This window comes from Balaenoptera ricei, chromosome 17 (genome assembly GCF_028023285.1).
Source record: "Balaenoptera ricei isolate mBalRic1 chromosome 17, mBalRic1.hap2, whole genome shotgun sequence".
Taxonomy (NCBI): Eukaryota; Metazoa; Chordata; class Mammalia; order Artiodactyla; family Balaenopteridae; genus Balaenoptera; species Balaenoptera ricei.
The window spans coordinates 72,872,475-72,883,894 of record NC_082655.1 but is presented as its reverse complement, the minus strand read 5'-3'; positions in this window follow the sequence as shown (position 1 = coordinate 72,883,894).

The following is an 11,420-nucleotide window of genomic DNA, read 5'->3' as shown; positions in this document are numbered from 1 at the left end:
CTAAGGATAGTCTCATGCTGCAGCAATAGAATGTCATATGATGCCTATGCTTCATTGTCACTGGGCCAGTTCTGGTGCTTAGCCCTCCAAGTTGCATCCTGCCCCAAGGCCTTTACACCTGCTGTTCCCTCCTTCTCAGATTCTCAGCCCCTAAATTTTCACAGGCCTGGCTTCTTCTTCTCATCCTCAAAGTTTTAGCCCTGCTCGCTTTACCCTCTATCTTATTATGTTGTTTTATTGTCTTCAGAGTGCCTAGGGCTCTGGGGAATTTTCTTGTTTATTTATTTGCTCACTTCTTTTTCATTTGTCTTCATCCTCTAGAATATAGCTCCGTGAGAGGAGGGACCTTGTTTGTCTTATTCACCCTAGAAGAGTGTGAAAGGACGGTGAAGTGATGAACAAGTAGCTCTGCCCAGCGGGTTCAATTTCATCCTGGGCTAGATGGAGATGGAGGCCACACCCATCACTTAAAACGTCATTGATCCAAGTGGTAAATGAACTTTTACACTCACTGGCTATGTTTTGCTTTGTTTTTCCACTGGACATCTATTCTTTAAGGATAAAGGAGAGTGATTCCTAATTTTCCAGGGTAAAATTAATTTAATCATAATTCACTGAATGGGGATAGAGCTGAAGGAAGAGAAGCTTCTGGGCTAAGATAAAATTTCGAGTGAATTTGATATCTCTTAGGCAAGTCACTGCTTCAATTTAACAGCATATATATTTTTTGAATGCCTATGAAGTACCAGGTACTGTAGCAGAAATGGCAAATATTGAGGACAACAAATTGTTGTCTTCTAGGACCTTTCTGTCAAATGGAACTGTTTGATAAGCAAATAACTGGTTGCAAAGCAATTTACTAAGAGCTATCATAGAAGGCTGCTCAGAGGGCTACGGAAGAGAAAAGGACAAGAGGACGGACCTTAAAGGCAGCTCAATAGCATTATACTTCAAATATACAAATTAACATTTTCAAGTAATGCTCTGAATGATGGTAACAAGTGTTATTGGGGGGTTCAAATAAATGTGGCGATATTGGGTTAAAGTTAACCAGTTGTGTCTCTGATGCAGGACTTAACAGAGCCTTTAACTTGCTAATATTTGGTAAGCATCATTACCTAAACTTGACCACAGTGCCTTTCTCAAAGAGGAACTTATAAAACTAATTTCCACTGAACAAACTTGAGGAAATGTTAATACAAATTATAGAACAAAAGCAGATGGGATGATATTTCTTCATAATATGTTTAGCTTAACCATCCTAAAAACCAGTTCCCTGATGTTCAAGATTGAGTATTTCCCACTTAAAAGTTTTAGGGGTGGAATTCAGGAAGCTCTTCATTACTTTCTTATCCCATATTTCTCCCTTCCCTTATCCTCCTATAACTCCTTCAAGACCCACTAAAATCCCACATACATAAGAAAGAGTTCATGCTCTAATTAGTGGAAGATTTCTGATAGCTCTAAAAAGTTTAGAAGTTCTACATTAAAGAATGATAAAAGATTAAAAATAAAGCTTATCATACTAGCATCTTGTCCCTGATACTGTTCCCCCTTATGAAAAGGAATTAGGATTCCTTGAAGAAATGTTTGTTTTTAGGGCTGAGGTACAATTGTACAAAATAAGTTAGGAATATCTTCTTATTCCACAATGTAAGCGTCCCCCTTCCCCCAGTTAATAAAATGATGGGACATATTACAAGGGTACAGAAACAGCTCCAAGGACCTCTACTGGTAACATCTAAGACAATCTGAGCACCAAAACAATTAAGCACAGTAACAGACCACTGAAAAATAAGAATAGGGATAAACAAATAAAAGAGGGAAAAGGGAGGGTTGTTGCTTACAGTAGAATCCCAAGTGCCTACTGGTAAATATAGAGGAAGTGCTGGAGTTAGAAAATCAGCATTTTGCAACCATCTTGCTAAAGATTGGATCATTTAAGAATTACTGATTCAGGGGAAAATTTTGATGGAGCAAGATATTTATTTGGTATTAAAGTATCTCCCCACAGATTACTTACAGTTGTAAGGGGAAAAATAGTACCAGTATAATACTAACTCCATAATAGCTATATATTGACTATTATATATATGTGTATATATATGTATATATATATAGTTATGTACAATTTAGTTTCTGTATAATAGTAAATATATAGTAGCAATATATATTGATGAAACGAGACAAACCTTCTCTGGTTGATCCAACTTAACTTTACCAACAATGGGCAGTCGGATATCGTGGGCCTCCAGGTGTGATAATTTGAGGAAGACACAATATCACTTACGAATTATTCCAACTTGGAATGCATTAGCTGAATTTTATTATAAAGAAACAGACAAACCCCAAATGAAGAATATCCCAATGTAAATAAAGGGCTATTTTCTTCAAATTTGTCAATGTCATAAAAAACAAAGTTTGTAGGATGTTTTAGATTAAACTTGGCAAAAGAGACAATAATAAAATGTATTAACTGACTCGAGACTGGACCTTGCACTGGAGGGAAAAATGCTGTGATGGACATTACTGGGTCAACTGACAAAATTAGAGGACAGAGGATTAGAAAAAAGTATCCTACCAATGTTAATTATACTGAAGTCGATAACTGTAGTTTATGATAGAAAATATCCTATTCTCAAGAATTAAATATTGAAGTATATAGAGATAATGGACCCTGACATATACAGCTCACTCTCTCAGAATTCAGAAAAAAAAAGGTACACAACCGTATCTATATCTATATCTATAAAGAAATATCTATCTTTCTATTCACCCACCCATCTATCCATCTACCTGCTAACCTACCTTCCTACCTAATCTATCTATCTGTATAAATCTATAGATCTATTGGTAATGTCAACCAAAAAACAGTTCAGAAAGCTGCAGATAAGAAAAGAGTTTATTTGGGGTCTTAAGAATTGCAATTCAGGAGACATAGGTTAGGGTAAAAGCAAAAGAGTGCTTGGGGAAGAGAAAGAGGGGCTTATGAAGACAAAGAGCCCTGAGAATTGTGATTAACTCTGACTCGAGTTGGGAAACATTTGTCCTTAAGGAATCATGAGTTATTAGAGGGTAGGGGGTCCAATAAGTAGATAGGCTGTCGTGAGTTATTTTAGGATAAGGGTCGGATAAGTATCTTGAGTTTCTGGTAGATGTTCTGGGTGACTTTTTTAGGACAACAAGTGGTCAAAAGATCAGATTCCATCCAGGCTGAGACGTGCAAAGTCTCACTTCTATAATTGTCTCCTGGCTCCATTTTAGAGAGCTCTCTTAGCAATACTGACTCAATTTTGATTTTTCCTTTCACAATATCAATTTGTTAATCTGTCATCTATCTATCTATCTATTATCTATCCTCCAAATGACAAAGCAAGTGGGTAAAATTTTAATGGGTGAATCATGTACAGGGTATAATGATGTTCTTTGTACTGTTCTTATGCTACTCATCTTATTATTTCAAGTTTTCCATAAATTGAATATTGTTTCCAAAAACAAAATTTTCCAAATTAACACAGCACCAAGTGCAGTTTCTCTGCGACTTGAGGATTAGCTTCATGGGCTCTGGATTTATGGACACCCAGTTCTAATCTTGGCCTGAGCACTTATGACCTCTGTACTCTTGGGTATTACCTTAACCTCCTTATATGCTCCAGGCCTTTTGTCTGTGACATGGTAATAATAAAAGCACTCTTTATAAGGGTTATTGTGTGGATTTAATGAGATAATCCAAATGAAGTTTAGCACTGTATATGACACAGAGCATTGTTCAATAAATATTACTGTTACACAAAGAGTATTCAATAGACTCTAGTTAATTGAAGGGGTTCATGGTGGAACCATTTCAAAGACATTTGGAGGAAACAGGGCTTAAATACACAGGGTTGGATTACATGCATTTCTGAAGTCCTTTTCATTGTTATCATTCTTTCATTCTTTAAAAAATACCTTGTATCTGATTTGAAAACAAATAGATTGGATTTTGAATGATCTTTACTCTAGAGCAATCTGTATTTAATTAAAAAAAATAAGCTGACCCTAAGGTCCAGCTGAAGATTCTAATTTTCAAAAGAGCTTTCTAATGAAACAGAATTGAGCATCATATACTCCTTCCCACCAAACCAGACCTGGTCTATTACTTTTCAATTACAGCCAGTAGTTCCTATAAAAGAGTTAAGACATACTGTCACTCTAACAGTGGCATTTTCTAACTTCATAGTCCCGCTTACTTTGGTATAAAACCCAAGTTGCATAGCATTTGCTTCACTCTTTTACTTGATTCTCTCATTTAAGGAATTGAGTCTTAGATCAGTTGCATTAAAGCGTTCAGTGTCATCCACTCATTAGTGATGGAATTCAGACTCTCTCCTGGATCTGGTCAGCTCCCCTCACATCAATGCATCAATGCTGTCTTCCTCTTTGTCTCTTTAGCAAAACTGACCCCAAAACAGGGCTTATCAACTTCAGTTTTTCCTACCAAGACTCCCAATCCTCCAACTCTTTTTGACTCCAATGTTCTATTTTGGCAACTTTTGAAATACTCTCCAGGAGGTGGAATGCAAAGAGATCATGCTTTGGAATCAAGCAGAGTCAGATACAAAGTCTTGTCTGTAATGCATCCTTGCTGTGTGCCCTCAGCAGGGAAGGCAGAATAATATTCACACTGGGAGTGAGGTCTTGGGGGTCAGACTGCCTGGATTAGAATCCTGCTTGGTGGGCCTCATTTGTTAGGCAAGTAATTTTACTTTTTTCTATGTCAATTTTCTTACTTTTAAATGGGGATAATAGCGCTCACCCCATAGAGCTGTAGGGAACGTTAAATGATATAATTATGTGAAATGCTTAGGAAGAGTTAAGCATATAGCAAATACCTTTCCGATTTTTAGTTTTCTTATAAAAAATGGAGGACCAAACCTATTTCATACGTTTAATGTAAAGACAAATAAACAATGGCAAGTTAAAAAAAACTCACAAAACCTCAGCCCCTGTACCTGTTCATTAGTGAACATTCATTCATTCATTGAATATGTGTTTACAGACCTTCTTCCATAGACCTCCTACGTTTTAAGGGCTGGGTGTTCAGAGAAGACTCAGACAAGAGCCTGTGCTCCTCTGATCTGTGAAAAAAAAAAAAAAAAGTGCGTTGCTGTTGTTAATGAAAGATAAGGACTGAATCTAGGCCTGGTCTATCAATCTTAGTAAAAGAATGTTTTGTTTTTTCTTATCTTCCATCCTTACTTTTAAGGCTATCTAATTTCCCTTTGATCCTGAGTTTAGAATCTCATTTTCTTTTCCACAAACAGTATTTAAGTGTATCTAAGTCAGCATTTAGCTAATAAGGGAAATGAACATTTGGGGGCATTTTGAAGTCTAAAAAGGGCTTTCATGTAAGGCTCCGTCTCTGGTCGCCCTCTGATGCTGTGAGGGACAGATGCAGGCCTGTTACCTTCATGAAAGCTCCCGCAGAAACATGGCTGCCGCAGACATTTAGCGATTAGCAAAATAAAAGATTTAAAAGTACAAATATTCCTGTCTCTTTTCTTCAGAAAGCCAACAGATTCTAGAATAGGCAAGGACAAGAGCTGGAGGAGGAAAATTGGCAATTTTTTCCTTTGCATAATTTTTCTGACAAAACAAGAAGATTTCAACATCATTTTTGTGACAAACTGTACCCATATCTTTGGAATTTTTGCAAATTTAGCATCAACCATGTACATTTACCAGTCACTTTCATTGAAATTTCATTCTATTTAGCTTGTTGGCAAAGTGAAAAGCAATTTTTGTTTGCTAGTGCTGCCTTTTCCTTTGCTACAGAAAAAAAATGGTAATATTAGAAAGAGGGGGACTCTTCCATTCTCCTGCAGGGAAGCTCCCCGTGTGCTGTAGGTACAGTCTATCATTCCTATGTTAGCATATTTTCATTTTATTTATACATTTGAATCATTTATTATTTGCTTTCAAGCATTTTGCCAAGGACTCTTAACTGGTGCAGATAGCAATTAAAACTTTATTACTTAAATAGTCTGGAGAACAGGAAAGAAGATATACCAAAATCAGCATAATCAATTAAGCTCTAAAACACTACGTGTGACTTTTTATTTTATTTATGATCAGGAGTTTGTTCTAATGCTTTGCAAGTAGCAGAGCTGCTCTTTCTAGTTCTACATAAATGAGATTCATGCCTAATGGGTCTCCAATTTTCAAAAACAATCCCTCAAATACAGCGTTCACTTGCCATTAAGACTGTGTCTACCCATCATGGAATGAATGTTTGGAAAGGAATTACTGGTGCAGGCAGGGTGTTAGGTTGTTTTTTTTTTTTTTTTTTTTTGGCTGCATTGGGTCTTTGTTGCTGTGCGTGGGCTTTCTCTAGTTGGGGCGAGCGGGGGCTTCTCTTGTTGCGGAGCATGGGCTCTAGGTGCGCGGGCTCAGTAGTTGTGGCTTGTGGGCTCTAGAGCACAGGCTCAGTAGTTGTGGTGCATGGGCTTAGTTGCTCCGAGGCATGTGGGATCTTCCCGGACCAGGGCTTGAGTCCATGTCCCATGCATTGGCAGGCAGATTCTTAACCACGGTGCCACCCGGAATGTCCCAGGGTGTTAGTTTTCTAATATGAGAATCAGTTCTGCCCTGCAGATCTCTTCATCAAAACTTCCCTTTAGAGGAGTGGCTTTTGCTGTCTTTAGGGATGATTTCTAGGCAAGAGTCACATCAAGTCTCTTCCTCACTGACTTAATTTTAACAGTCTGTGCTGTAAATGAAAATTTGCAGATAGATGAAAAAAGATTTTTAATATAAATGTAATGGTTTGGAAATGTTTATTCAGTGTAGGCAGAGCATCAGTTAGTATGTTATATCCCTTGGGAAGACTTCTGAAAGACTATAATGAATAAAATGAAGAAAGTTGGAAATTTATAAAAAAAACCCAAACTATTCAAAGAATGATGAAAATTACTCTGGAAAGTTCTGATGAGTAAGTAGTCAGAAGACACGCGTACGCGTGCTTAATGCGTATATTTCAAGGACCAAACATGAGTCAAGCGTTGTGCTAGGCACTTGCAGCTACATTAGCCCATTTAATCCCCACATAATTCCACTGAAAAAGATATTATTATCCTATTTTTACACTTGAGAAAGGATAACATTTATTACATAATCATAAAACTGATGTTAGCTTGGATATAAAATAAACGCAGAAAAAAAAAGCAGTTAGAGGAGAGATCATCTACTTTAATGAGGGCTGAAGGTTGCAGGAAAGGAAGCCTTGACTACAGCTTCAGAACCTCCCCACCTTCCTCTGTCCGGTCACTCTGTTCCCCTCCCTCGTCCCCAGCGACCCGGATCTCTGTTTTCAGAAGCCTCCAGACCCCAACTTCCAAGAATTGTCAAGTCGGGTTTCTGTTTTCTAGGACTGCAGATTTAAACTTGGAAGGATTTGAATCCATTTTTCATCTCAGCAAAATAAAAGACCTTTTGTAATCTGGGAAATGAAAGTTTTTTCTCTGCAGACTTAAGGGCGAGATTTAAAACCAATCCTGAAATTCTCAGCGGGCAGTGGTTCTCCTCTGCTGGCTCCCAGGAGAGGTGACACTTTTAAGGGGGAGAGGTTGAGGCACAGCATGGTGGGTCCTGAACGTTGGTCTACGTGACCCCTTCCATCCTTGTGGCTGCTCATGAGTTGGGGACGGTTACACTCGTGTCCAGATGAGAAAAATGAAGTAGAAAGTAACTTACCAAAGATTAGGCAGCAAGTGAGAGAAGAAACTTGGGGGCAAGCTCAGGTCTGTCTTTTACCAGCGTCTGTGAACTTTCCATTATGCTCTGTCAACTCGCTTAACGACCTTGAGGATGATCTGGGCATCTTACAACAAACCAAGCAACCTGTTCCTTATTGCCTTAGAGAGCAAATGTAGAGAAGATGGAGCGTGAAGACACACATAGGCCTATAGGAAGCACTTTTCAAACAACAGTAGGAAAAGAAAGATATTTTATTTGAACTTTGGTTAAGTTCTGCTGTCATATAACATCAGTTCTGATGATAGATATTAAGGGCCCTGTGGAAATTAGTAGGAAGTATGCTTCTTTCCATACCAAGATGATGTGCTTGACTGTTGTCAGCTGGACAAACACTTTGAGTTTGAAGACTGAAGGTTGCCTATTTTGGCAAATAAGCAAGAGAACTATTGATTTCTGTTTATGGATGTAGGACAATGTTATTGCCTACTTAACATCCATTCTCCTTTTTCCTTTCTAACAGAAGCCCACATTTGTTCAGAATGGCAATGTACTTTGCCACCCTGGATCTGATATAGATTGTAATTAGCCAAAGCCAATCACGACAATCATTTTCCTTGCTCTCCTGGTCTCCAGGGCATTAGGGGTGGCCGTGAGACTCAGTTCTGCCAATGGAATCTAAGAAGAAGTCTGTTAAGATTGTTTCTGCAAAGGATTTTCCCTTTTTTGTATAGAAGAATAGACATGGTTCACACCACTTTTCACCTCTTTTCCTGCTTTGAATGCAGATGTGATGCCTGGAGCTGTACAGCCATCTTGTGACTATAAGAGAGAAAACATGTCTGGCTTGACATCCTAGAGCTGTCCAACTCACATCAGAGTTCATCATCTTGTCTTGCTTTTTTGTGGGAAAAAAACCAATACCTATTTTGTTAAGATAGTATAGTTTAGTACTTCATTACCTGCAGCTAAATACATTCCTAACAGGTAAAGATTATAACTACAATCTTAATTGTTACCATTTAAATTAGCTAGTGATTAAAAATATCACACTAAGGATATTTGTGGTAATCTAAATTATCTGCTCAACGTTCCCCAACCATAATCTAAATTGGTTTAATATGGGTCACATAGTAATACAAATGTGGTACATAAATGCAAGTAAACAGATGCCAAATTAGGTGAGTGAAAGTTACTTACAAGCCTTGGGGAATTTATTTCAAACTTATTCTATTTTATTTTTGAAATAAAATATTCTCTGAGTTGACACTGTTCCTTCTCCCATCCCATATATATGAAAAATTACTTCACACTCATTATCTGCCTATAGGAAAGGCACATCATCACAGTGAAACCAACCCCTTATCCAGTGTCTCCGTGATCCTAGCCTGAATTTAAATGTAGCCTAAATGACACCTGACAGAAACATGCAGAGGTCATGGAGTCCTTGCTTATGAGAGACATTAATCAAACAAATGTCATTTGTCTAATTCAGCAGTTTTATATCAGAAGATTTACTTTAAACCTTGTGAAAAAGGAAGATTAAGTGAAAATAGATACATTTAGCATAAAAAGGCAAAACTCTAGAGATCGGAGTTGCTAAATTATCATTTCAAAAATCTTGCTGTAAGATGGACAGGTCATTTTAAGTCTCCTTCTTTTCTTACACTGACATGTTTAGAACAATTGTCTCCTCAGTTTTCTCTCCTTCAGGCTTTAAGATGTCATTACTAATAGGTTAGTAGTTCCGGTTTTTCCTGTGAATTGTTTGATACTTCTGAGAACACAGAATCACTTTGATAATTCTGAGAATACAAATCATTTTGCAGCTTTCAAGGGAAAATATATTCAACTTGTTTTTGTTTTTCACTCAGAGAAAGAAGTTAGTCAATGTGAAAGGCCGCTTTCCGCAACTATTATTGCTTAGGGAATGATTTGTTTTGTTCCCTCTTCAGTAATTTTTATTTTTGTTTGTTTGTTTCTCTTTCCCTTTACATACCTAGATAAAGAAAATAAATGATGTTTTAAGAGTAAAGAAAAATGAATTTTACAGAATCCAAAAGCCCATCGAGGCGGCTAGATCAAGGGCCTGAATATCTAATACCATTTGCATTTAGAGCATCAATGAAATCATCCACTTCTCTAAAGAAAAGATTTCACCTGGGATGAATTTTGCTACTCAGATTGTGAATAACGTTTTCTAAAGCCACATTTTCATTTTGCCAGTCCCTTGCTCATGCTGTCTTTTGTTGTTCTTTATTCAAAAAGGAGAGATAAGCAGATATTTCCCCTAATTTTTTCTTAGAATATTTATTTTTTCAAGAATCAGGCTGGGGTTTGATACATTAAGGAACAGAAAAAAATCTCCCAAGTTACCCGTTTGTATATACCAGCAGGTGGGTGCGTTCAAGCAAACATCAGTGTGCACGGAAATCAAGTCAAGAGAGCTCCCTTACATGGCTAAGTAAATTATCCCTAGGCTCATATATTAAAAGGACACCGCAAAGCACTCTTTTTCTGTTTGATAGCGTCAAAAGAGTAAAACATAGTTTTCCTTATAAAATACATTTGACGCTTCCCACAAAGTCTTCGAGTCCCCACGGTGAAGTCCTCACAGGTGGTTCACAGAGAATGGGGTTAGGCTTTGGGAAGCAGGGGTCGTTTGAAACCCAGATAGAATGAGCAAATAGAGGCTGGGTTTGATCAAGGGGGACATTCTGATTCTTCTCATTTAGCGCCTTATTAAACCACAAAGGACTTTCTTTCCTTCTTCCTCCCCCTCCCTCCCTCCCTCCCTCCCTCTCTCCCTCCCTTCCTTCCTTCATGTCTTCCTTCCTTCATTTCTTCCTTCCTTCCTCCCTTTTAATTAGAGTAGAATTGCTTTACAATGTTGTGTTAGTTTCTGCTGTACAATGAAGTGAATCAGCCATATCAGCATACATATAACCCCTCCCTCTTGGACTTCCTTCCCCCCCATCCCATCCATCTAGGAGGTCGTCACAGAGCACTGAGCTGAGCTTCCTGTGCTTTATAGCAGGTTCCCACCAGCTATCTATTTTACGTGTGGTCGTGTAGATATGTCCATCCTCATCTCCCACTTCGTCCACCCTCCCCTTCCCCCACCCCCCGTGTCCACATGTCCGTTCTCTACATCTGTGTCTCTATTCCTGCCCTGCAAATAGGTTCATCTGTACTATTTTTCTAGATTCCACATATATGTGTTAATATACGATATTTGTTTTTCTCTTTCTGACTTACTTCACTCTGTATGACAGACTCTAGGGCCATCCACATCTCTACAAATGACCCAATTTCATTCCCTTTTATGGCTGATAATATTCCACTGTATATATGTACCACATCTTCATTATCCATTCATCTGTCATTGGACATTTAGGTTGCTTCCATATCCCGGCTATTGTAAATAGTGCTGCAGTGAACATTGGGGTGCATGTGTCCTTTTGAATTACTGCTTTCTCAGGGTATATGCCCAGTAGTGGGATTGCTGGGTCATATGGTAGTTCTATTTTTAGTTTTTTAAGGAACCTCCATACTGTTCTGAAACCACAGAAGACTATAATTCTCACTTGGTTATATCCTGTAGCCCGTGGCATAAAAAATAGAGTTTGTAGCACTCCTCAGAGAGATAACTGTGTGTGCGCATGCATGTATGTGCACATATATGTGCA